The sequence below is a fragment of the Carassius auratus genome, unplaced genomic scaffold, assembly GCF_003368295.1.
Source record: "Carassius auratus strain Wakin unplaced genomic scaffold, ASM336829v1 scaf_tig00028213, whole genome shotgun sequence".
In the NCBI taxonomy this organism is placed as follows: domain Eukaryota; kingdom Metazoa; phylum Chordata; class Actinopteri; order Cypriniformes; family Cyprinidae; genus Carassius; species Carassius auratus.
Window position 1 is genome coordinate 1 of NW_020525668.1, and position 27282 is coordinate 27282.

At 35.7% G+C, this 27282-nt stretch overlaps 1 long non-coding RNA gene across 1 annotated transcript; it reads left to right on the forward strand.

Annotated features, from left to right (window-relative positions):
- Positions 1 to 6807: 6807 nt before the first annotated feature.
- Positions 6808 to 25449, forward strand: LOC113079477 (uncharacterized). Its single transcript, XR_003281718.1, has 3 exons — positions 6808 to 6880; positions 23571 to 24022; positions 24132 to 25449. It is a non-coding gene; the product is annotated as an uncharacterized LOC113079477 (long non-coding RNA).
- Positions 25450 to 27282: the final 1833 nt, after the last annotated feature.

The window sequence follows — 27282 nt, forward strand, 5'->3', positions numbered from 1 at the left end:
GATGCCTCTGGAACACCGGGGTAGAGCTTTAGGTGTTAAGCCAGCTTTTATTGCTGATTGAGTTGTGCTGCGCCTGGAAATTTGGCAGTTAGTTTGCATTAGGACAGTACTACAGGATCATCAGTCTAACAGAATTTAGACAATTTTTTGGCACTTTTGCCCCATACGGACCAAAGTATTCTAGAATCAAAGAAAGATGGAATTTGCGAAATATTAGTGGAAAATAAAAAAATCTGAAAATGAATGAAGTGTTAATAAATAAATAAAACAGCATATTGATAATAACTGTACCCATATGGTATATGACATATATTGCCCTTTAGATGGTTTCAACGGCAACAACATAAAATAGAGGTTCCCCAGTAACAGCTGAGCTCACAAATGCTGCTTTATCAGACATTACATGCAAAATGAAATGAAAATGAAATTGAAAATGTTTCTTAAGATAGCCTTCCTTCCTATCACATACAGTGATATAAAAACACCCGCGCCTCGTATGTTTTTTAAACGTGCAGTACGTGCTCATGTTTATTCAACGAAGCCTTTTGGAAAATCGGTCAGTTTTGATATAGTGGCGAGAGCCACAAATAATAAATATATGGGAAATACATAACACAGCACAACCACCTGAGCCCAACATTAGTCTGCTCATCACCTTAACTTTAAATCTTGCGTTTGTAGCCGGCGCCATAAGCCAGACTGATAAACAAACACAGACCGGAAGCTAACTTAGGGCCAGGCACATACTGTACGCCCGATGAAACCATACAGTATTTATCGAAAGAGTGAAATTGCCATGTATGTTAATGTCACCTACATCATTTTCACATTCATACATTCTCTGGTTAGATGAACACAAGTGATTCTAGTTTCAAATAAACCTCTTTAGTAACTTTTCTATATGATGATTTTATATGGTACTACTGTATGTAGCAACCATATATGTCAACAGTACATATTATATATAACTTTATGAAAACGATTTATTGTATACTTATATATTTTTTATATCTATATTTTTAATAAATGTATATCGTTTATATTATATGAATAACTAGTTTTTGATGGCTTTTAGGAAAGATACACATGTACATGTGCATGACAATATATGTCCAAAAATTTACATATACATAAAATATACATATTTGGATGAACTGGAAATGTATGTCAATATATTATGAAATTGTTCCAATTTTTAAGAGGTTTCATATTGTTTTACTTTATATTTACTGTATCGCACCTACCCCAAACTCTTGAACAGTTTTATATAATTTCTTATTTGTAGGGATACTCTCATATACACAAAAATATACATTTTTCAGATGCTGGCATAAGTTTCTTTTTTAGGAAGGCAATTGAAAGATAATTGTAGAGGAGGAATAAATGATGATTCTGTGTTTCTTCAACTTTGCTGATGCCTCAAATTAGCAACAATATATAATTTTCCACAAGTACTTTAATGCATTTTGTTTCCACTCGCCGAGGCTCATTTCACCATTATATTAGACGATAGATGCTTTTTTTAATGCAGTACTTTCCAAGAACAGTCACTGGGTGATGTATCCAAATGGAGATCCAACCGCCTGAACTGCTTTTTAATCATTATCACAACTGGCTCATTAGTGTGTCATTGACTTCCACAGCCTATCCAGACAGCAACAGATTGTCAGTGTCTGGATGAAAATGGGATTTCACAAGACTTGCTCTGCTGTGCTTTAAGGGCATTTGGATTCCTTTTCACTTAAAATGCATTTCTAAGCATTCACAATACACAACAGCACAATTAAGTATCAGTCATTGAAGCTTATTAGTGCTGCTTAAGTACACTAAAAACTCTGGTCATTTTATTGCTAAATATTGGGATTATTTCATTAATACATTTAAATGTAACTCTAACTACACTTTATGTAAACAACCAGTCAGTAAGCACTGATAAAGACTATCCGTTAGATGTAAGCTAAAATGTGTTTGATTCACAAAACACAACTGACACATTAGAGTCAGTTTTTCAGTAAGTGGACTATACTGGTTTAATATTGTGATTTTGATTCAATAAAGAGATCCGAATCATATTGTTGATTGTTCTATAAATAAACTACACTGGTCACATTGTGTGCTTTAAAATATTGCTGGAAACTGTTCAAGAATTTGAGTATGCTGTTCCATCCCTCCATAAATGCAAGAACCATTACTGGGAATCAAACAGCAACTGATTCCTGGTTCCCTCTTCTAGGCAAGCATCATTCATTCATTGTTTTAGATAACATAAAAATCTAGTTCTTCATTCTATATTTTGTCTTTGATGATCAACAAATGAATTATCCATGAGCAGCTTTCAGCACAAGTCAAGGGACTTCAATGAGTATCATCAGATACCGCTCTTGCTTACAGTGTCACGTATCATTTTCATTAGCATGTGCAAACATGAGTATGTCTTAATAGAATTCGCTGAATTTCAATGACATACGAACCATTGTGTACTTTATTCACATTAGAAACAAAACATTAGTTTGCTATTACACAGTGTGTAGACGTGCTTCTGCTGCCGGTGTCAGATTTTCACAGGTTATTCCAGGAACGTAGCAGTGTGCCACCTCCATGCACACTCAGGGCACACCTCCAGCGAGAGAGGGCAGAGCGTGCCTTTCAACAGAGCTGATGTCTGCAATAACTGAGAGCCAGCTTGGAGGGAAACACACACACACACACACACACACACACAGTCTGATCAATACTTATTTTAAAACAACTGAAATAGATACATAATATTACTGGATGCTCCACAAATTCACACTTTCACAGATGAGAAAGGAACCTGACAACTCTGTTTTGGAACATGGTTTCTAGCTGGTTATTAATTGGTGTAAACTGGTAGATCATATAAGCAGGGCATAGTTTACACACAAATGATAAGTCTGTCATTATTACCCTCATGTTGCTCCAAACCTGGGCTTGCATTTCCCAAAAGCATCATTAGTTAACTATGGTTGTTAGTTATTGAACTCTATTGGTAATGACGGAACTTGCAACCATAGTTGCTTTTTAGAAATGGTTGACTTTCTTTATGTTGCATAACAGAAAAGAAGACATTCTGAAGAATATTTCAATTCGTTATGCACATACAGTAAATGTTAATTGGGTCCAAAGCAACATTGTACTAGGACAGTACAGTATTAACAAAATATATTTTTGTTGTTAACGATAATTAGACCGTATTTTGCTGAGTGTGTTTTTGTACTGGTTTAGACTTTTTGTGGGCAGCTGATTAATAAAGCTTTTTGTATTCTTCAAATTATGTGCAGTGGATAGTTCACAGCAATGACAGAAATCATCTTTTTCATTAAGGGCTGCCTTTTGCCCCTCTAAATTGATTTCCAGTGGCAATTTTTGCCCTATTGGATGTAGGTATACATGTATACATACATCAATAAATGAGACTGGAGTAGTTTAGTCTTTGGTTCTTTTAATTGTGATGATTTTGACTCACATTTAACAAAAACCCACCAATTCACCATCTCAACAAATTAGAACACTTCATAAGACCAAAAAAAAAAAAAAAAAACATTAAGTGAATTGTTGGCTTACTGGAAAGTATGTTCATTTACTGTACATGTACTCAATAATTGGTAGGGGCTCCTTTTGCTTTAATTACTGCCTTAATTCGGCGTGGCATAGAGGTGATCAGTTTGTGGCAATGCTGAGGTGGTATAGAAGCCGAGGTTTCTTTAACAGTGGCCTTCAGCTCATCTGCATTGTTTGGTCTCTTGTTTCTCATTTTCCTCTTGACAGTAGCCCATAGATTCTCTATGGGGTTCAGGTCTGGTGAGTTTGCTGGCCACTCAAACAAACCAACACCATGGTCATTTAACCAACTTTTGGTGCTTTTGGCAGTGTGGGCAGGTGCCAAATCCTGCTGGAAAATGAAATCAGCATCTTCAAAAAGCTGGTCAGCAGAAGGAAGCATGAAGTGCTCCAAGATTACTTGGTAAACGGCTGCAGGGACTTTGGATTTCAGAAAACACAATGAACTAAAACCAGCAGATGACATTGCACCCCAAATCATCACTGACTGTGGAAACTTAACACTGGACTTCAAGCAACTTGGGCTATGAGCTTCTCCACCCTTCCTCCAGACTCTAGGACCTTGGTTTCCAAATGAAAAACAAAACTTGCTCTCATCTGAAAAGAGGACTTTGGACCACTGGGCAACAGTCCAGTTCCTTTTCTGCTTAGCCAAGATGAGACGCCTCTGACGTTGTCTGTGGTTCAGGAGTGGCTTAACAACAGGAATACGACAACTGTAGCCAAATTCCTTGACATGTCTGTATGCCTTGACCACAGCCTCAGTCCATTACTTGTTCACTCAAATTCTTGAATCGATTTTGCTTGATAGTCCTCATAAGGCTGGTCATTTTGTGTGTAAATGTATATTTCTGACTAACTTTTTGCACATTTGATGTTAGAAATCAGTATTGTAGTAATTAAATATTTGTTTAGGTATCACAAAACTTGTTCTATTTTGTCGTAGATCATTAAACCGTTATGTTGCCCCAGAAGTCTGTCCGAAATAAGTTTCAGGAGGTGCCTTCGTGCAAAAACGCTGCCTGGAAAGTCATTGCCTCATACGGCAGCGAGGTAGCAGTCAGCTGCCTATGTTTTTGGATGCAGCCCATGCATGAGACCATTTTGAAGGCTCAGGAAACCTTTGCAGGTGTTTTGAGTTGATGAGCTGATAGCATGTCACCATATTCTAATTTGTTGAGATTGGTAGAGAAGAACTGTTGAATGCAGTTGTTATTTTAGTTTACTTTTTGCACAAAAAGTATTCTTGAAGCTTTATAAAATTATGGTTGAACCACTGATGTCACAACAACCATTTTAATGATGTCCTTCTATGTTTCGGTTCCTTGATTGTGGTTGTACCCTTGCTGTCTATGGAGGGTCAGAGAGCTCCCGGATTTCATCAAATATATCTTCATTTGAGTTCCGAAGCTGAACGAAGGTCTTACAGGTATTGAACAACATGAGAGTTTGAGGATGTGTGAGCTGCGCGATTTCCTATATGTGTGTGTGTGTCAGTAAGCAGCTCATTAATACAGTACGATAATTAAAGGCTCTAATGCACACCAGCACACCAGTATATGTGTGTATTGTAAGAGCTAGACAACGAACGCTGATGACGTGTGACGTCATGGTTGTGGTGTCCCAATCCTTAGGGGAATATCTTCTCGGCGGAGGGGTAGGGGAAGGGGAAGGGGTATAAAATAGAATTGGGATTGGGCCTTAATGAGTAAGTCACTGAATCATGTATTCAAGCAATTTGTTCAAAATCACTGATGTATTCAGAAACAAAGTTTTATGAATAAATTATTGGATCATTTACTCAAATTATTTTGTTAAAAAATGCAGATTCACTCTGTTCTGAAACACTGAATTTCACAATGTGAGTAACATTCTTTCAGCTCACACATCATTACCAACAGTTACAATCTTTACAGTGGACCCCACTTTTATAATATATATATATTATATAAATATAATATATATATATATATATATATATATATATATATATATATATATATATATATATATATATATATTATAATTATATATATATATATATATATATATATATATATATATATATATATATATATATATATATATAATTATAATATATATATATATATATATATATATATATATATATATTTGTGTTCCACAGAGGAAAGAAAATCAGTCAGGTTTGAAATGACGTGAGTGTGAGTAAATGATGACAGATTATTCATGTTAATTCCAAAACACACAGGAACTAGCACTCACCTCCAACAGACATAATCATCACATTGGATCTTTTTTGGGTCACCCTTACTGCCAATAATTCTTTGCCCTTCCTGACCTTTAGGATATTTCTTCCTTAGTGCTTCTGGAACAAGGAATGGTGCAATCTCATCTCATTCCTATTTATTCCAGATCATATTGAACATATTGATTTTCTTTTAAGTACAGTTCTCTCCTACCATGACGTAGTGCCCTAAATCTAAGCATTCAGGGAAAGATATTTTTTTAGTCTATAAGCAAGAAAAGTAAAAGCTCAGTTCAGGGGTTGTTTGTGCCGACTGCATTGCTGCAGCAAAACATCACTCTTCTACATTCGGACATAATGTGTGTAACCACAGTCGCCGTGAAGTCCTCAGTAACGTCAGATTGAACTGAATACAGAATATCAATGACCATCCCGACTCTTGAGCGCTCAGAGGGTTAAAGTGATCCAGTTAGGCTTTCATTTAGCTTTAATGAAAATGCATAACTGCATGGCTGCTGGGTGCAGCTCTGTTATTGTCTCTGGAGAAATGCTAGGCGTGTGTCACAGTGTCACATTAGCACACAAATAATATAGCAAAACCACTTCAAGTATGCCAGACTAGTGCATGATCCATCATCCCCTTGTACATACATTAATGCTGCTGAAGCCCAAGGGCCACAAATGAACTGTGGATAGATACAGGGAATTCAATCCTGGTGTCTTCCATCATGAAATAATATATAGAAATCCTGGTCGCAGGGCAGAGTAAAACAGTAATCTGCAAGAGGCCCTGTGTTAAGAAAAGACTCCAATGCAGAAGATATAATTAAGGCTATAAATCAATGAAAAAGTTTTATTGAATCAAACAATTATACATCTCATGCTTAGCATACTGTAGCTGTATTGTTTTGAATCAAAACAGCACTGTGAAATATTAGAATTTGGTGCTTTGTTTTAACTATACCTTTAAATTTAATGAATTCTACTGTTTTTCCACAGACTGTCTTATCGAACTGGGCAGGATACAGCCAACTGTGACACATGTCGTAACAGTGCCTGCATCATATACAGGTGAGTCTCTGATATCACAATCTTTCAGCTTGGCCAACATTTTTATACTGTTGAATTTTTTTTTTCCCATTGTACATTTTGAAGTTTCATCTGAATCATTGATTCAGAGATTCTCTGCATAAAAAGGCACACATTTGTACAAGTGCAGCTGCAGTGTCCAATCATATTGTCAAATTTGTCTCTGTTGCAGTAAAGCTTTGAAGAACTAAAAAGTATAAAAATCTGTGCTGTTAGCCTGAGCTCTTCTACCAATAAGAAGTCAAGTGTAAAATGAAAAATATCATCAGTTCCTTTGATGCATCCCGCATATGGACTTCATACATTTTTCCAGACCAACTGAAAAATCCACTCAGAAACTGTAAAACTACACCATTTTTTCTTCAATGCAAGTTAAGTGCAATTGTACAATTCTCATAAACATATCCTTTAATTTAAATATTTTAAATGAATGGTTTTGCTGTTAATTTTGTTATAAAAGCAATAATTACCCCATGCCATTTCAAACCCATATGTCTTTGAAATCCAGAATGGCAGACCTAGATCACACAAACACAAACACACACACACACACAGACACACACGCGGCTGTTTTCATTCGTGTTTGTTTTGCAGCAATATGCTTGCACGTGGGAGCAAAACACAAACATTTTGCCTCTCAAGCATTTTTGTATTAATTCATTTACACATTGAAATCAAATGCAGTGACATGTACATAAAGGCATGCCATCTATCATCAGACAAATGCAGCATTTCACCGCCTACCAGACGACCCTGGAATACATTACTTGGGTCAGAAAAGAAATCAAAAATATGCAATTCAGTTTGCACAGTGAGGGAAATCAAATACACCCAGATATGCATACTGTATAAGCTTGTCAGCACTCTTTGAACACTGGCCCAGAGGACATTACTATAGAGAAGAGCTAGAACACATAAATAAATAAAAAACTACAGTACACTCTAATGCACACATAATGATTATTTAGGTGTAATTAGTAAATTAAGGATTTTTAATGTAAATCAATAATGAAATCTGTAAATGTTATTTTTAAATTAATATTGGTGTTACTATATGTAATTATATGATATGATATTATGTTTTATTATTATATCTTTCTATTTAATTATATTTAAATCATACAGATTTAGAACAACATAAGTAAACAACATGAGGAAATATTGCCAGATTTTTCAATTGTGGTTCAAATCCCTTCTGTATTAAAGGACTGTTTATTTGATTGTTTGTATGTTTATCGTGAATATTCATCCATTCTGCTCAGGTGTGCTTCCGTTCGTTAACTAAACCATGAAATTGAAGGATCTGATTTGTAAAAGCTATAATTGGTTTTGGTTCTTAGGAACAGTTCATGGTGAATAGACAGTGGGTTTGGGTGAGCAATAAAAAGGTGTTAAATTGCAGTTCAATGCCTTTTCCTGAGATCCCCTATAACCCTCTACTGGAATGTTCTTATAGAAGGCGACACACTGTGACACTAGTATGAGAAGAATACTGAGCAGAAACAGAGAGAAACATGTATTGCTGAGGATGATGTGGTTGTCCTAGTTACCGAAGTGATGAGGAGTATAGAAGGGAAAGGTCCTCCTAGCTTTGGTTGGGGTTAGTGAATCATAGCAGTATGTCTAAAAATTTACAGGTGCATCTCAATAAATTAGAATGTTGTGGAAAAGTTCATTTATTTAAGTAATTCTTGTGTATTAAATAAATTCAGTGCGGAATTATTTTAAGTCTTTGGTTCTTTTAATTGTGATGATATTGGCTCACATTTAACAAAAACCCACCAATTCACAATCTCAACCAATTAAAATATGGTGACATGCCAGTCAGCTAATCAACTCAAAACACCTGCAAAGGTTCCCTGAGCCTTCAAAATGGTCTCTCATTTTGGTTCACTAGGCTACACAATCATGGGGAATGCTGTTGATCTGACAGTTGTCCAGAAGACAATCACTGACACTCTTCACAATGAGAGAAACCACAAACATTAATTGCCAAAGAAGCTGGCTGTTCACAGAGTGCTGTATCCAAGCATGTTAACAGAAAGTTGATTGGAAGGAAATAGTATGGAAGAAAAAGATGCACAAACAACCGAGAGAACCACAGCCTTATGAGGACTGTCAAGCAAATTTGATTCAAGAACTTGAGTGAACTTCACAAGGAATGCACTGAGGCTGGGGTCAAGGCATCAAGAGTCACCACACACAGACGTGTCGAGGAATTTGCTGAACCACAGACAACATCAGAGGAGTCTTACCTGAGATAAGGAGAAGAAGAACTGGACTGTTGCCCAGTGGTCCAAAGTCCTCTTTTCAGATGAGAGCGAGTTTTTCATTTGGAAACCAAAGTCCTAGAGTCTGGAGGAAGGGTGGAGAAGCTCATAGCCCAAGTTGCTTGAAGTCCAGTGTTAAGTTTCCACAGTTAGTGATGATTTGGGGTGCAATGTCATCTGCTGGTGTTGGTCCATTGTGTTTTTTAACTTGTTTTGCGTTCATTTTCTTAATTTGTTATTTAAATAAAAATATATTTCTCATATAGGCCTATTTATTCGATTATATATATAGGCCTATATATAGCCTAGATTTGTTATGTTTTTCTCCACTCGCAGAAGCACGGTAGGTGCGTGATGTGATATGAAGACCATGTGAATCCTCATGTTCTGTTGTTTGCTGCTTTTTTGCATATCTAAAATTAATTACCGGGAAACAAATGTTAGTATTTTTAACTGGTCACAGACACTTAACCTTTCTAATTTAATTCAATTCTAATTTAAAATAATCTTGTCAGTTAACGGTTAATAATCGGTTAACGAGCATCGGTTGTTGGTTAGGAAAAATAACCTAAATGAATATCCCTAGTTTGTACATTTATACTAAATATAGTCTAGCCAATTTAGAATCTGGTTTCCATACAAATACTGTACCTCAAACAGTAAGAATAAACTAATTTTATTGTTTTTTATAATAATAATAAATTTACATCTGCATTCTAACTCAAGCTACTACTACAATCAAATGTGCATTTCTAAGAGACCTCTTTTTCTTTTTACATTGGTATTAATATTATCAGGCAACACAAACCTGTTTGTTCATTTGATGCAGTTTTACTCATTAGAAAATGTAGAAACTAAGACATTATTTTTTTCTATTAAGATATTTATTCTGTTAAGGAAAAATGGCTGGAAACGTGTAAAGAATTAAATAAAATGAAGTGTTTGTCATGTTCTGACCATAAAGAATATAACCACAATTAACTGTCTAGTTTCTACAACTTTGGAGCAAAAATCTGCCTTTAAACTTATAAGAAATACAAATTGGTCATTTATTGTGATAATTATAGATATAAACTGATCTGAAAAAAAAATTATCGTCTTGGCCATATTGCCCAGCCCTACTTTATAGTAATTCTAAGTACTTTTGAACAGCTGTAGCGGCAGTATCGCTATTCAGATCACAATTTTAGCGAATTGTAATAGCAGCAGGATCATTAGGTGAAATAAGCATTTTTTGTCTTTGCTTATTCAATACGGCTTACAGCAGGTTTTGTGCAGCAGCTGTATTATGTTTAGCAAATTCTGATTCCATGTTATTACAGCTGTAGCTCACATAGTATTAACTCTACAACATTGTGAATATCATTTAAAGAAACAACATGTATTACAACTCAGTACTGAAAAGTTAGTGTATATTATCAATAGCAGCAGTGGCAGAAGTTAATAATCAATGTAGTTGCATGAGGGTACAGTGAAAAGCTTGCTGGTAGTGATCACAGTGCCACGCAGAGACAGTACACGTGGAAGCAACAAAGCTATTGTACAAATTCTTTTTTTTTTTTTTTTTGGAAAACTGTGTCAGAAATAGAATAGGGCTTCGGTTACAATTGTGAATTGATGCATGGCTGTAACAGATTGTGATGGGTTCTATTGATTTTATCATGTTTTTCTGCTCGCTGTTAGAAATAAAATAGACCTTTGCCTAGCTACCTATGCCTAATTAATGGAGCTAACAGCAGTTCAGTTTCTTTGGGTGGTTACAGCAGCATAGGCAAAAGAAAGATGAAAAGGTTTTGGTTATGTGTTACAAATTAATCAAGCATAAACCTTGAGATATTATTTTAACCTGGTGAAATGTAAATGACACAGGGCACAAAACTTTATTAGTTTCTTTTTTTTTTTAATCCATCTAACCTGACCATAGAATGGGACTCGCAAAGCCTTGACATCGTATCTGGGAGATAAATAAATGAGAGTACAATCAAAGGTTTCGCTTATCCTGTCCAAATGCACCACACAAAATTCAGATGTGAGATTGGGGGATGGAGGGGTTAATTTCGAAATAACGCAAGGTCCCCAGATAATACCAATCCTGTTCAAATAGGGCTATGGTGTGCATTTCTTTCTCTGTAAGTTTGAGCTATTGGCTCAGACACACATAGTTATTTCAGTCATTAGTTAAATAAACCTATAGCACCCAGGTTCACATTGCTAAGAAACTAGTTTAAACTATCTGGTCAGCTGATCAGGTAAACACAGCAATAGTCCACAAGTGGGCCCAGGCTCACATAGATACTGTAGCAAACACAGTCTCATGGCTCTCCGGAGCAGAAGCAGTAAATATGTTTTGGCAATAGACCTGCTTGTTCCTTTGGGAAGGGGTATCTTTTCATCTCTCTTCTGCCTTACAGGGATGATTTCAAGCATGTTATTGTGTAGAAGCAGTATGCTTTCATGCTTATAGCAGTGTACATATTTTAGCGGTTTTGTTTATCTTCTTTCCTAGCTTTGTTGGGGGGTTATTTTATATGCTATTTGTGCAACAGCAGTATGTCTTTAATACTCACAGCATTGTATGACCATATGCATTGGCTGTAGCAAGTTCCTATATAAATACACACCTTAGAAACATTTATTAGCCAATCAGATTCATGCATTCAACGGCCCAGTAGTATAAGGACATTCAGATAACTGCTCATTAGACATGCACCGAAATGAAAATTCTTTGCTGAAGTGAAACAAAATGAAACACTGGGCCCAAAGGCCGAATACAGAACACATTTTTTGTGTTTGTATTTATCCCATTTTGCCATAAAATATATATATATATATATATATATATATTATAATAATAGTCCAAATATGCAGATTTTGTTTTGTTTTGCCTTTGGGAGACAAAAAAAATCATTTATAAAACAATAGTTTAAAAATATTTACTTAACACTGAACCTTTTTTTATTCTAGCAGACTTTACACCAATAAAACACAATTTAACTTCAAATCAATAAGTTAGTTAAATATTTTTTAGGCCATTTTTGACAACCTTCTTTAATAAGGCGTTAATTTTTTTTACTGTACAAATAAATGCAGCCTTCCTGAGCAGAAGAGACTTTTAAAGTCACCATGAAATCAAAATGGGAATTTTTTTTTTTTTTTTATGGAATACTGTAGTGTTTATTATAAAAATTTTATCAGTGCACTTCATTTTTTAATTTTTTTTAATGTGCCCTAGAAATCTTTAATCAAAAATGTTAACCTCCCCTCCCCCTCAAAACGACTCATCTTCTCTTCTAGTCATGAGCTATGGCACAAGGGCGGAGCTAGTGACATGACACGTGAAGCCAACAGGAAAGTGACTAAAACTGTAATTCATCGACTGGCCGCTTGAGGCTGGCTGCAAAAAAGGTGTCAGTCCCGTAGACTCCCCATGTTAAAATGCCCAACTTTAAAGCAGGAAAAAACATGTTTCCAGCCTGGTGCAAAAAATTATTTTGGTATATGCAGCTCATTTTGCCCTTCATGACAACTGTGAGTGGGTAAAATAATTTTATAACTCATCCGTTTAAATTATATTAAGACTTAAAGTTCTGCATAATGAAGGGAGTGGCCACTTGTGTGACAGGTGGTTTGCAATTGCTGACAGTGCCGCCGCGCTAAGTGGGCGTGGCTTCAGCAACTAGCTCCCGCCTTTTCGCCAATTTTCGAGTCGCGCAGTGATGTGCTGAATTATAAGTATGGGTCACCATACTTGGCTGTATGTCACATCACTTTCACTTTGTTTTTTCTCTTTTTCACTACCCTTAAAAATTGAAAATAATTTTTTTTTTTTTTAATGAATATGCCTTTTAACCTGATGGAGGATGCACTCATTCAGGCAGTTTCTCTTCTCCCCCCCCTCTCTCTCTCACTTGCACATAAGCTGTTAGGTATATTTTGTACAGTTGATCATTGTTGTCATCGTCTTCCTCAATAAATAAAAAAAAATCTCCATGCTTGGGTGTAACCGAAATCCAGTGGAGAGAAATCCCCTCACAACTAACTGCAAACTGGCATTCAGATCTGTCTCCATTTTGTTAGCAACGGCCAAACTTCCAACGATCCAATCAATTCCCAATCGAGGAAATCAAGTCCCATCCTCTCATTTCAGATGCTGTTTCACTCGGATAGATGTCACTGTAGAGAAAAAAAAAGACAATCACTAATTCCGTTTCATTGTGACTTTAAAACATCAGAAAATATTACAGATCCCAATCTGAACAATTTGTGAGAATGTTATAATAAATGTATTTTAGTAATTTTTCTATTTTATTTCACAAAACAATAGTAAAATTACAATATAATTTATGAATGTTAATGGAGTTGCTTTTACTCAGCTTTTATTTTGATGGAAACCTGCAGGAAAAACTTTTTGTTGACGACGGCAGATTTATAAACGATTATCTTTACAATTTTGGGAAGATGTTTGTTGCACGTATTGCATTGTCACATGCTTTGTAGAAATTCATATAAATGTTAACTGATGAGTAATACTGTTTCAGCACAGATTGTCCTCATGCTTTGGTCTTTAAACCCTGGCTAACAAGCTTATTCCACTGTCAGAATACAGTATATGCAAAGCGCATGTTTATTAAAAAACACAATGTTCTGATTTCTAACATCATACAGTAACCAGCAATAACCCCTTCTTCCTCTTCTCATTAAAGACATGAGATGCAGCACTAAACAACAGTCTCGGGGTTTGCAATGATTTTTGTCTTTCTCGGACAGTTTTAAATGCTTTCACACTGCAGACATGTTTGGTGCATTAGTGCATGCCTCTATTCGATCACGTCACATCATTGTTTGGTACAATTTATTCTGTCTTATCGCTTATTCAGATAATTTCGCTTGCCGCTTGCTGAACATTTGATACATACCTACTGCTCATTACATTTAAAATAACTACTCATTACATCTTATTATTTTATTTTTGACTTAGTACTTTCCAACTGCTCTGAAATTCCAATAGATAAGAAAAGAAGGCCTACAAGGTCAAAGTTCATTGTTCATTCAGTGTACTCCACATGACCCATACAGGGTTTAAAATGGATGCCAGCATGGTGTAAGATACCTCTTGCTGTTCCTCCATCACAACTTTCTCAAAGGAACACAGAAAGCACCGTAATAGAGCAGCATGCTCCCAGCAAACAACCAACAAGCTGGCTGCAGCATACTGTGCCACATTGTTGTTTTAAACAATGGCACATCCTTCTTTCAACCCAAAGTATTTAATGTGTATTCCTTTCCAAAACATTGGCAACAATGAAAGCTTTGAGAGAGTTTTTTTTGAGTGAGTACAAAGACACGGATTGGTACCTTGTTTATTTTTTTGTGTGTGAAATGTTATATTACGGAGTATATATATACTAAATTATATTATATTATATTATATTATATTATATTATATTATATTATATTATTGTAGCAGAAATGAGTCAAATCAGACAAATCAAAGAGTCTATCAGAGCTGTGTGCATTGAAACATGAGCTGAATTCCTCAGGAAGTCATAAATCAGTTCTAGTGCCACAGGAACCAAACAAGATAACCAACCAACCAACTTGTTCACACAACAGCTTTCAACATTAACACCAATAGAACAATTATTGACAATTTTAATTCAAAGAAGAGATTGTCAAATTTATTGTTCGTGATTGGAATGCAACGCTGGACATCACATGTAAACCCAGGAGATCAAGTTAAATACTTGCATTGACCTCCCCCCCCAGCCAGTGAAACCAGACTGAAATTCCTAAGGGGGGAAGGGCTTTAAACCTTTGTCTTCACAGAAAAGTCCTTTGCCAGAGAATGGCAAAGAAACCCTTTTTATACATTATATATGGACCAGAATGAACTCAAAAAAGACTTATGAATGAATCATTCCATTGCTTAACTCCATATTCATTTACGTGTAACCCAAACATTTGACTATCATGTATAATCACTTATTGTGTATGTCTTTTGATAACTATAGGATACCTAGTCATGTCTAGTATTCAAATAATCGCATTTTCTTGCTTGATATTGTCCTGACAATCATTTATTTGTAAAATATATCATAATCATGTTATAGGAATCATGTCCAAAATTAGACCCTGTGAGGCAAGAACCACATGCTTGGTAAGATAAACAAATGATTTATGATACCCAAGACTCAAGAACATATCTGATTGGTCAAGGCAACATTTGAGGGGTGGCCAACAGGAAGTTTTAAATACTTTGGACACGATGTAATTTCGCTTTTAGTCATGCCTTGCTTTTAGTCATGCCTTGCTTTTAGTCTGCTTTTAGTTCTAGTCTAGCTGCTGCTATTAGCCATGTCGGCTTTTAGTCTGCTTTTAGTCATGCCTTGCTTTTAGTTCCAGCCTTGCTCGTGCTATCAGTCATGCCTGCTCTTAGCTTGTAGCTTTGCTACCTAGCTTTAGCTTGTAGCATCTAGCCATGTGGTTAGTCATCATGGTTCTTTGAGCGCGGTTCCAGCGTGCCTGCCTGCTGCTACTTATGCCACAATGAGAAGGAACACAACCTAGTCTCGTCAAACTTTATTTCTTTTCTTTTCCGTTTGAGAGTTTCGTGTTCTGAGTTAAGTTTTGTAACGTCCATTCAACTTCAACCAGCGAACACGACTCTGCACTTTCAGCCAACGCCCAACAACCACGGGCTTCCCAAGACGTCACTTCAGAGACTGAACTTCCAGCCAATCAACGACCTCGGGATAGCCCTTTCACCGAGGCTCCTTCTTCACAGGAGATGCAAGTAACTTTACCTCCAGACTGTGACCTTTACTGGTGTATCTAATATGATTTTAACCTCATTGAGGAACTCAATGCGAGCGCTAATTACGTGATTGATGGTTGTTCATGTTTATGCAATTTAACGTATTGCTGTTAACTTGGGATTCCATATTTCCATTCTCTTAAACTCATCTTTCCCTAACTTTCGACCTTCCTGCAACTTGTATGAATGTGTGTGTGCGTGCGTTTATGTGTTAGATTAGTTTATATGTCTTAGATTTATCTAATAAAGCCTTATTCATTTTGAAAAGAGAAGTATCTTGTGTTTTGTGCTTACAAGTTAATGTCTTAAACTGCCGATCTTGTTACTGTGCTAATTGATAGTGTTTTCACTATAGTTTGGATATTAGTATCCAGCGCAGATTTGATGTTAAACGGCTCGTTCACTGAACCGCAGGCGCGTCTCCGTGAACAGCCGTGAAACAGTGATTCTGTTCAAATTCCCTTTAAAATCTTAAATGATTCCCTTTGAGCTAAATTGACCTGTTTCCCTTACATTATATTATATTATATTATATATTTTTTACTTTATTCACCCAATTTTAAATTACATAAATGTTCTATGTGCTGACAACTGGCCTTAATCTGTGAATTTATACACTGTTAAATGTACTGAAAATAGCATTAGAAATATTCATGGACCGCTAAGCACCTTTCGGCTAATACGGACTTACGCAGAGTCTAACCATGCAACCTTATTAACAAAATTAAAAATAATTATTCATATAGCAGATTAAAAAGGTATTCTAGGAAAAAAAGGTCAGCATTGCTTTTTGCAGTTTTGTGTGAAATGCAAAAAAGGGCCAATTAAAACAGTATCCTGATTTTCGTTAGCTGTGTGTATAGTGGGTATAATAAGCAACTTCCAAACTGTATATTGAGGGTATTTTCTTTTTTCTGAACCTTTAGTGCGCTTTTGTGGAGTCTTGATGCTTGATTCTCATTTCACATTTGCATCAGTTCAACTAAGCGCAAATTATTTGTGCTCTTGTTTGAAACGTGTATTTAAGAATGTTCTCAAAGCTGAGCATGTGCACAAATTGGTAAAAAAAAATGTGTCTACTTTGCAGGATGAGGCCTCGCACTGACAGTTAATGGTGTCACTGTTAAAGCATTAATAGAAATATCATAGGAAACATTCTGTCATCATTTACTCACCTAATTCCAAACCTGAACTTTTCTCTTTTCTGTGGAAGGCAAATAACCCAGTCATGGGAAGATACAAGAAGAAATTAAAATAAAATAAATAGGTCAGCTGCATAATATACAGTATGGTGATGCAAACAGTACAACTTCTGGGCATATAAAGACAAAGTAGTATCAGCATGCCCAAGAGCTTCAAAGCATTTGCACCTGTGCATACATCGTTGTACTTACATTTCTGTATATTTTTACACTCTCATGTATCAAAATATCGAAGCCAGCATGGTGTGAATTTGCTGCGATGTCTCTGTTGTTGGACACATACTGGGAGACAGATAGTGACAGAACAAACAGCCCGACCTGTGACCGTCCTGCCGCAGCTTCTGTCCTCGGGGTACGCTGACGGGAGACAGGCATGACTCATTTATCAGAAGTAGGAAAAAAATAACCATTAGAGTTTTGAAATAGTGGCAACCATCAGTTTTTCTTGCATGGTGTCCAAGGTAACTCCCTGTGGAATTCCTACAGTTTGCATTTAGCACCTTTTTTCTTCCAACTTCATTTATTTTGTGCCACGTCTCACGGCGGCCCAGTGGGTATTTACAGACGCTTAGCAATATCCTTCCTGCTAGAAGCTTATGAAAAATTTCCATTAATGGTGCCAAATACAGTTGAAGTTTGTTCCATTTGGATCTGTATATGTGTTTTTAAATGTCTTTGTTTTTTTCCAAGTGGATTACTGTAAGTGTCTTGCATGCATCAATTATTGAGATGGTGTGATGCAGAAATCCTCCTCTCACTTTCAAAGGCTGCAATATTTCTCATTCTAAGCAGCAAGTCAGTTTCCATTAAGTATTTATGAACCAGGAATAAACTGGGTAAATCATGTGCTTTGTGCAGGCTCCAGATGATTTCTCAAAATGTAGGAAAGTGTCCACAATCTTTCTATATTTTTCTCTGCCCAACATCCTTGCAGCTCAGAGAAAGACAGATGCAGAATACAATCGTCAGTCTTGTTTTAGAGTGATAAATATGGCTGCGTTCAGACAAAGTTTGGTCAGTAGCGAAAGCGACAATTACCTTTTATGTTCAAACTGGCTAACTTCAATTTTTAGGATTCACAAATTCATTTTATGTAAACTCGTGTAAATAAGTTAATTTTTATATATTTAACCATGCATTTTTATAAAATCACACTAATTTATGTATTTTAATCAAACATGATGTAAATGTTTAAAAATGAGACAAGTCAACTAATCACAGAATTTACACTAATACTAATTAATGTTGTTTTCTCAACATGATCATGTCACTTCCTTGAGCATTATGTCTTCCTGGAGACCTTTTGTAGTTAAAAACGAATAGAAACTGATAGTAGTTCTTAGCCATGGGACCAGGGTCCACTAGGGGGCCTCAGCAAACTTCCAAAGGCCAGTAGGAGGTATATTGAATCATACTTAATAATTTATTATTAATAAAATAACCTAAAGTTAGTTCAGTGCTTGAGACTTCCAGAATCACAAAATTAATGACTTTCTTACCAATATTTCTAGCTTATGTAAATATTTCTGTGTACTTTATGTAAAAGTACCTAAAAAAGTTATAATTAAAATGCTAATTAAAACATTATTCCTAAGAATACATTGTGTTTGAACTATTAATAAGAGAGTGGGGAAAAAGGAAAAACAAATATTTCATAAAGAATTTCCAGTTTTTGGGAGATATCTTTATGTTCACCTTCTTGTGATACTGTGGTTAAATCTTAATTAATATGTAATCAAATCATTCCAAAATATTAACTATATTAACTATACACATCTAAAATATGTATCTATACAGTGGTTTCCAAAAGTCTGGGACCAATACTAATTGATTGATTGATTGATTGAACAATTAAAATTTTTTTAAATACTTTTAAAGCAAATTGTTTGGAAAATATACTAACATGGACTGACCCAGGGAGTGAACATTCGGTTTGCATGGTAGCGCTCACCAGTGCTGAAAACTGTGCTGCTCACAGCACTAATAAGAAGACCAGTTCTTCATTACCAAACAGAGGAGGGGAAACAGAAGACAAGACAAAGTCTGATTGTCAAAAATCTCATTTCCTACCCTGAGTTGGCAGATCAGCCAGTGAGGACGTGCTGATTGTGACTCCTGTTGTTGGCATATAGTGGCCTGGACAAGTTTACTCTGTGGCTGCTATCTCAAGCCAAGGACAATGTGGCCGTTAGTCAACTGACGGCCCCGTCCTTCAGCACCACCTCAGCCTGTCCTGTCCACACAGCACCTCATGAATGGAGACAAGTGGACACAAGCATGTCACGTGTCAGGTTAGTGGAGGACGAGTGGTTAGTTTGAATGAGAGGTGGCAGAGATACCCAGCAATGTGCACAGCAGGGATGGACAGCGGTGCCGCTCGAGCAGAAATTACAGACGGAGCTTGATAATAATCCACTCACTTCAGTAAAACCCTCAGAAATGATCCAGCTGATTCCTCGCACCAGCCTCCGCTCACTCGGATAAAACCCTTTAGGCCTGCTTCTGAAATCAATTGCTTTCTTGACTCGTACTGGAACATAATATTTGACATTGTTGTGTCTAAGATTGAGCTCTTCTTTTAATACAGCCTCTCACTGACTGAACCTATTACAGTTTGTCCCTGTGGTAAAGTGCTTGAACATAACATCTATGGCGTCTGACAGGCCAGGTCTGTACCCTGTCATTGACCGAAACTCACGGCTGAATGTTTGTATACCTGAATAAAGGATGATGTTCTGTATTACTGTGATTAAATATTTAGCTCCATGTCTACAACTCCCCATGGGTTTGACCGTATGTATGTTTCTGCATTACAGCAAAGCAGTCAAGCAAATAATTGAGCAAGAACCTGGGTCACTTATATTTGATGTTAACAACGGGGAGTTATTTCAACAATCCCTATTTATACCCGCAGCGCTTTATTAAAAATCAATTTCAAATTAAATTCCTGTGAATTTACTGGAAGCGAAAAGGATAGTTCAAAAATGAAAATTAATTTACTCACCTCCATGTCATTTCAAATCCGTATGAAATTCTTTCATGGAACATAAAGAGATGTTTTGCACAATGTCTCAATGTCACAACTGCTCATTTCCAAATAGCTTTTGGGTGAGGAATATTTTGATATTTCAAATTGTAAAATTATTTTCATGTTTTGTTAAAGTGTGTTTTAACATATACTCTGCTGTTCTTTTTGAAAAAAAAAAAAATATATATATATATAATTATATGCATTTGGAACACACACACATACATACGCACATGCACACATACACGTATTTAGAGGTTTGAGGTATGGTTTGTTTGAAAGTTTGAAAGTCTCATATGCTTACCAATGTAAAAAAACCCAGTAATATTGGTAAATATTATATTATAAATAACAGTTTTTAAATACAAACGTATATATGTATATTATATATATATATATATATATATATATATAATTTTCAGTAGCCATTAATCCAGTCTTCAGTGTCACCCGATCCTTCAGAAATCACTCTGAAAGCTGAACCAATAAGCTTTACATTGAAGTATGGTTTGTTATGATAGGACAATATCTGCCAGAGATATATACTATTTGAAAGTCTGAAATCTCCTTTAAAGTTGTCCGTATGAAGTTCTCAGCAATGAATATTACTAATCATTAATTAAAATAAGAATATCTTCATGGAACATGATCTTTATGTATTATCCTAATGATATTTGGCATAAAATAAAAATTAATAATTTTGACCCATGCAATATATTTTTTGGTTACTGCTAAAAAAATACCCGCGCTACTTATGACCGGTTTTGTGGTGCAGGGTCACTTATGCTGATTTGGAGCCAAAAGACTAATTATTAATGTTGAAAAAATAGTACTGCTTAATTTATTTTGTGGAAACCATGCAAAAAAAAAAAAAATGTTCAGGATTCCTTTATGAATAAATTTCAAACAACATTTGTTTGAAATAGAAATCTGTTGTAATATTCACTTTTAACTGTTTTTTATTTTTTATTTAATGGCCTTAAAATAAATTTCATATATATATATATATATATATATATGTGTGTGTGTGTGTGTGCGTGTGTGTGTGTGTGTGTGTATGTGTGTGTGTGTGTTCTTTTTTTAACAAACATGTTTTTTAGAAACAGCCATATTATTTTTTTAGATGTATAGTAGGATTTTTCCTTTTTCAACAGTAAAAAGAATGTTTTGAATTGAATGTGGCTGTTACAGATTGACTGCATTTGTTGCAAAACACCATATAGCAGAAGAGAATCCTTTTTTTAGGATAACCTTAAGACATCATCTCCTTTCTGAACCAGGTTTTGTTTGCTGTGCATTTTTCACCAGCCACCCATATGTTTCAAACCCCCGGTTGGTACAGGTAGTGTGCACAAGTTAACTGCTCAGGTTTTTCCAGTGATTAATTGCTAAGCGTAGTTTAACCCAACCCAGAACAGAAACGCACTGCTGTTCCATTCTCTTTCACCCTTAGAGAGTCTGCCGAGAATCGCTGAGCTTTCACAAGTTCTGTAAATAGACAAACCAAACACTGTCTGCAGCTTCTAAATATATCACGCCAGAGAAGTTTTTCTGATCATTTGTGAAAATCCAGAACAGACTTGAAAATGAGATGCAGATCGCTTTGTCTCCAAGGGTTTTAGTCTGTTTTTGGTGCATTCTGCTGCCTCGAAACGCATGTAGTGGGAAAAAGTCCTTGGTTTAAGGTTTGTTTGTGTGGAATTGTGATAAAAAGCTATCGAATTTTCAAAGGATTTGAAATTCAGTGCAAAATTCCATAATAATCTGAACGATTAACGTCTGCGTTTCACCATAGCAGCTTTTAATTAAACGAAATGTCTGCGTTATCCAATACAACACTTTAAATGAAAGCCAAAGGGCTCGTCTGTTGTATATAAAGCGCTCCTTAACACAAACCAAACAAACCCTCAGTGGAAAGACGGAGATAAACATAATTGACTCTCATGCTGCAATTTGGTTAGAGAGCTCTCTTTTTTTTTGCACAAATCTTTTATAAATGGATGTAATTGATGAGTCAAACAGCATTGATTTCCAATACGCTCATTTGCAGTGCGGGAACGTGAAAAGAAGGGGAGCGAGTGAGGAATGGGGCAGTTGAAAGTGAGTGGTACTGATGGGCTGTGTGTCTCTGTTCTTTACACTGATGAGTCGGACGCTGCTTTCATTTAGATGAGATTAAAGCTGTCTCTGATGGTTAATCTGGGAGTTTAGCCACTGCAATCATCAGGAATCATCTGATTGTCATGGGATTATGTCTTTAGAGGGAAGACTAGGTCAGACTGTGGCTGTACGAGGACAGTCAAACACACACATACACACAAAAATGCTGAGACTGAGCTAAACAGCTTAGTCATGATGTTAGAGGTTAGGAATAAGGTGGTGTACACTCGTGACATTTTCTAAGGCAGACAGAACTCGAACAAGAAAAAGCATTTGCAACTCGTTTTACTGTCAAATTATTACCGGGTGAAAGAGGACTGCAACAGGAAGTAGAAAAATTATATTATATTGGGAACTGATTATTGAATTTGGCTTAATAATGTAATATTTCAAAATAATATTTTTATATCGTTATAATAAATTACCTTACTGTTGAAACATTTTGGGCCAGACTTTTAATCTTTCTTAATCTTTCTGAAAGAAGTCTCTTATTCTTATTTGATCAAAAATACATAAAAAAAGAAAAGAAAGAAAGAACGAAGTTATAGTGAAATATGATTACTATTTAAAATAACTGTTTTCTATTTGAATATTTGTTCCTGTAATTCAAAGCTGAATTTTCAGCATCATTACTCCAGTCTTCAGTGTCCCATGAGCTTTCAGAAATCTTTATAATATGCTGATTTGCTGCTTAATAAATATTTGTTATTAATGGTGATAAATATTTTTGTGGAAGCATAATATTCATAATATTTTTCAGGATCCTTTGATGATTAGAACGTTCAAAAGAGAAGCATTTATTTAAAATAGTTTTAAATATATTATGTTGTTTCACTTGATATATTAAATTAACCATTGAATATTACTATATTCATATAATATTAATATAATATTACTACATTTTTTTAAAAAAAATAATATCTTATATTAATACAATTCAAACAGACAAAGTGGTGTCAGTGGAAAGAGAAGTTAGTGTCAGTGGTGTTATTGCATGGTGACAAATGATAAAGAAAATATATTGATGCATGTTGGAATAGAGTTTTGGGATGCTGATGATGAAACAGGCACAATAAGTTTTGATTATTGTTGACTTTAATTGGACTAATTTAGGTCCTCATCCAGACAATTCTGTATAATCTGTTTTGATATGATCTCACCTATCCTCACCTAAAATGTTCTCTTTTTCTTTTTATAGTGTGGAACTAGATTTTAAACTTCAAGAGGACAAACTTCAGCCCTTAATGAAGAGACTGTGTCCATTAGAAGAGCCGTCCTACCCCTCTCTGCCTTACACACACGAGGTGTTCACCTCTACACCCAAACGCAAGTCCAAGACTGAGACCAAGAAGCATGCACGATGGAAACTCTGGTTCCTCTAATATATGGATCCAGGATCCCTAAAACCATCACAAATGAGCAAATTCTAGTGGAATTGGATAAACATGGAGAAATGCTCACTGCTAGCCACCGTTTGGAACATGCATCACGGGATCCACTGAACGACTGGATTTTAGTAAGGAATAACAGTTGTTTTCTAATCATGACCCTCTGATGAACCCTCTGTGTTTGGGAACTGCTGAATTCACCTGATCTCACATTTTTCAATGGGATTACACAATGATCCTTAGGTTTAGTCAAGTTAGCAAGGTAAGAGAACAGGGATGATTGTTGGTGTGCTGTGCAGTGTGTGTGTGTGTTTTCCAGTGTCTAACTGAGATCTCTCTCTTCTTTCTACATTTATCCCATTTTACTTTAGGGACCCTGCAGAGGCAACAAGAAACTTCAAAGCTAAAACACTAGTTTGCCACAAAACTACTTTGGAGCCGTAGATCAAAGACATTTAATCAGCAAAGCACAAACTTTTGAGGATTATAAAGTAGCTTTGATAGCTGAGATATACCTCTGTCTGTTTCCCTGTTTTTCCCTCTTTCTTTCTTTCTTTCTTTCTCAAAGTCTCTCACCTGTTCAATTTTTTAATTTTTAAATTTGATTACCATTTTATGACAGAATAAATGATATGAATGAAATGAAATTAGTGAGTAAATGCAGAATCAGCTGACTGCATGCACTAATAATCAATAACTTTGTAGTGATATTTTTCTGGAAGATGTTGAGAATGCACAATTAGGTAAGGTAAGAGGTAAGGTTGTAAAAGGTGTTTACACACTGGTGTTCTCAAAAAAAGTAAATTATAATAATAATTCATGAAAATACGGTGACTTTCTGTTTCAAATAATGGGCCATCAACATTTCTGGAATAATAACAACTTTTTCAGTGTGCAGATGTTCTGGTCTGAAACTATTTTCTTGGGAATGTGATGCTGTATTTATAACATACTGTAAACCTAGGTCAATTTTTCAGTAAATATATTTTTCAGACTCATAAAGATGCTTGAGAATTGCCTGGAGATTACAGGCAATATGTTCCATGGTGGAAAACAAATATGAGAACACACCTCAAATCTGTTTAGATGATCATTGTTTTGTGTTATAGGTTGGACAGTGCACAAATACAGAACACAAAACAATAGTAATAGGCTCTATCCTACAAAACACACCACTCTGTTCAAGCTGACGTGTCATTTGCTCAATTAAATTTGAATATGATGGCAGTCAATCACCAAAATCTTGTGCTTGTTTACCCACCTAAAACAAAGTAATGAAAGGAACACAACACACAAATTGGGGAGTTTAATAATGCAGGTAACATAGAGGGCTATGTATATACAAACTGTGCTCATCATTTTATTAGCTTCAAAGAGTCTTTGTGTTAGATATTCTCAAGTCTAATGTCTTCACTACAGTGCCAAACACTGTATTTAGCTGGTAGCCCAAGAACCTTCATACTTGGAGGGTGTTTTGATAACTGTAGGATATATATTTAAAAGTAATATTATGTAAAAAAAATAAAATAAAATCTTGGTCACAGTATCTTGTTGTTGAATTGGAGCACAGTACTTGTAAATTCTTGTAGCATAACCCAAATGCATCATAATACATTGAGAAAGTGCAATTGATTTATATTGTGCAATATTACATTTTATACAATTTCTACCCACAGTGCATTTACAATAAAGAAACCAATGCAAAATATCCTGTTCCTGTGTACATTTTTTAGTGTCGGACCAAAGGAGTGTGGGTTGCTTTGGGATTTTTGCAAAGTGCATTATAGTGGTGATACTCAATTCATGAAGATGATGGAATAGTGCTTTGAACAGGACTCAGCTGGATGATTAGATGGTTGCAACACTTTTCTCTAAAACTGATTGGCTTCAGCTTTGGTGCACACTCCACAGACGTGCTCTGTGATTGGACGGCCTCCAGTAGAACACCTGCTGCCAAAATACTGTCAGTCACTTTGAATCAAGGGATGAAATATTCCTCTGAACTCTTTCTGAAAACATAACTAATCTAAACATGGCGAATGTAATTCTGTTGACCCATCTTAGGGATATGACTACAAACGAATCTCTCCAGACGTTCCCTGACCTTATTCTCTGATCAAACAGCCTTATTTTAATATTGATAACAGTTGCTACTTAAGATGATGTGCACATGAAAGTTGTGAACAAAATGACACTGACAACTGATTGCATTTCTGTACCCCTGCAATCTTTCCAAACAGACTGATAGAGGATCTTATATATATATATATATACAGTACAGACCAAAAGTTTGGACACACCTTCTCGTTGAAAGAGTTTTCTTTATTTTCTTGACTATGAAAATTGTAGAATCACACTGAAGGCATCAAGGGCTATTTGACCAAGAAGGAGAGTGATGGGGTGCTGCGCCAGATGACCTGGCCTCCACAGTCACCGGACCTGAACCCAGTCGAGATGGTTTAGGGGTGAGCTGGACCGCAGACAGAAGGAAAAAGGGCCAACAAGTGCTAAGCATCTCTTGGGGGAACTCCTTCAAGACTGTTGGAAGACCATTTCAGGTGACTACCTCTTGAAGCTCATCAAGAGAACGCCAAGAGTGTGCAAAGCAGTAATCAAAGCAAAAGGTGGCTACTTTGAAGAACCTACAATATGACATATTTTCAGTTGTTTCACACTTTTTTGTTATGTATATAATTCCATATATAATTCCACATGTGTTAATTCATAGTTTTGATGCCTTTAGTGTGAATCTACAATTTTCATAGTCATGCAGTGAATGGGTTCCATCAAAATAATAGTCCAAACTTCTTATAAAAGCATCACAATAATCCACACATAATCCTCATGACTCTAGTCAATCAACTGTCTAGTGAGGTGAAAAGTTGCAATTTTGTAAAAAAAAATAAATAAATAAATAAAATAATAATAATACACTACAAAACCACAATATTGAAATATTATTCTATGGTCTACAGTTATTTGGACTCTCATTCTGACGGTACCCATTCACTGCAGAAAATCCAGCTGTTAGCAAGTGCATCTTGGATGAGTGTGACAAAATTTTCTGCAAACTTTCATTTTTGGGTGATCTGTTACTTTAATTGAGGGGTACAGACATATTTTCATGAAAATATTCTTACACTTTCATGCCAACACTACAACACTAAGGCTGTAGATGATTGTGATGGTGGCAGAAAACTATTTTTTACCAGTGAGCAGATAAATGGATCTCAGAGGTTTGTGCTGAGGATAAATTGTATATAGCATATGGAGTGACTGTAATCTTCCCAATAGTTGCTTATGTTTTGAATGTCTCCTGTGTCCAACAGAATCTGTATTTTGCCACTGGCCTTTAAAAAGAAAGATTTATCTGTGAAAAGTTGTCTAGCTTTGCTCCCGTGACCTCAGAATAATAACTGTAGACTGTCGAATAAATGTAAAACATAGAATAACATATCAATATAATACAAACCAGGGAGTTTTCGAACAAATTCGAGAAAAACTACATTTTTGTATGTGTGT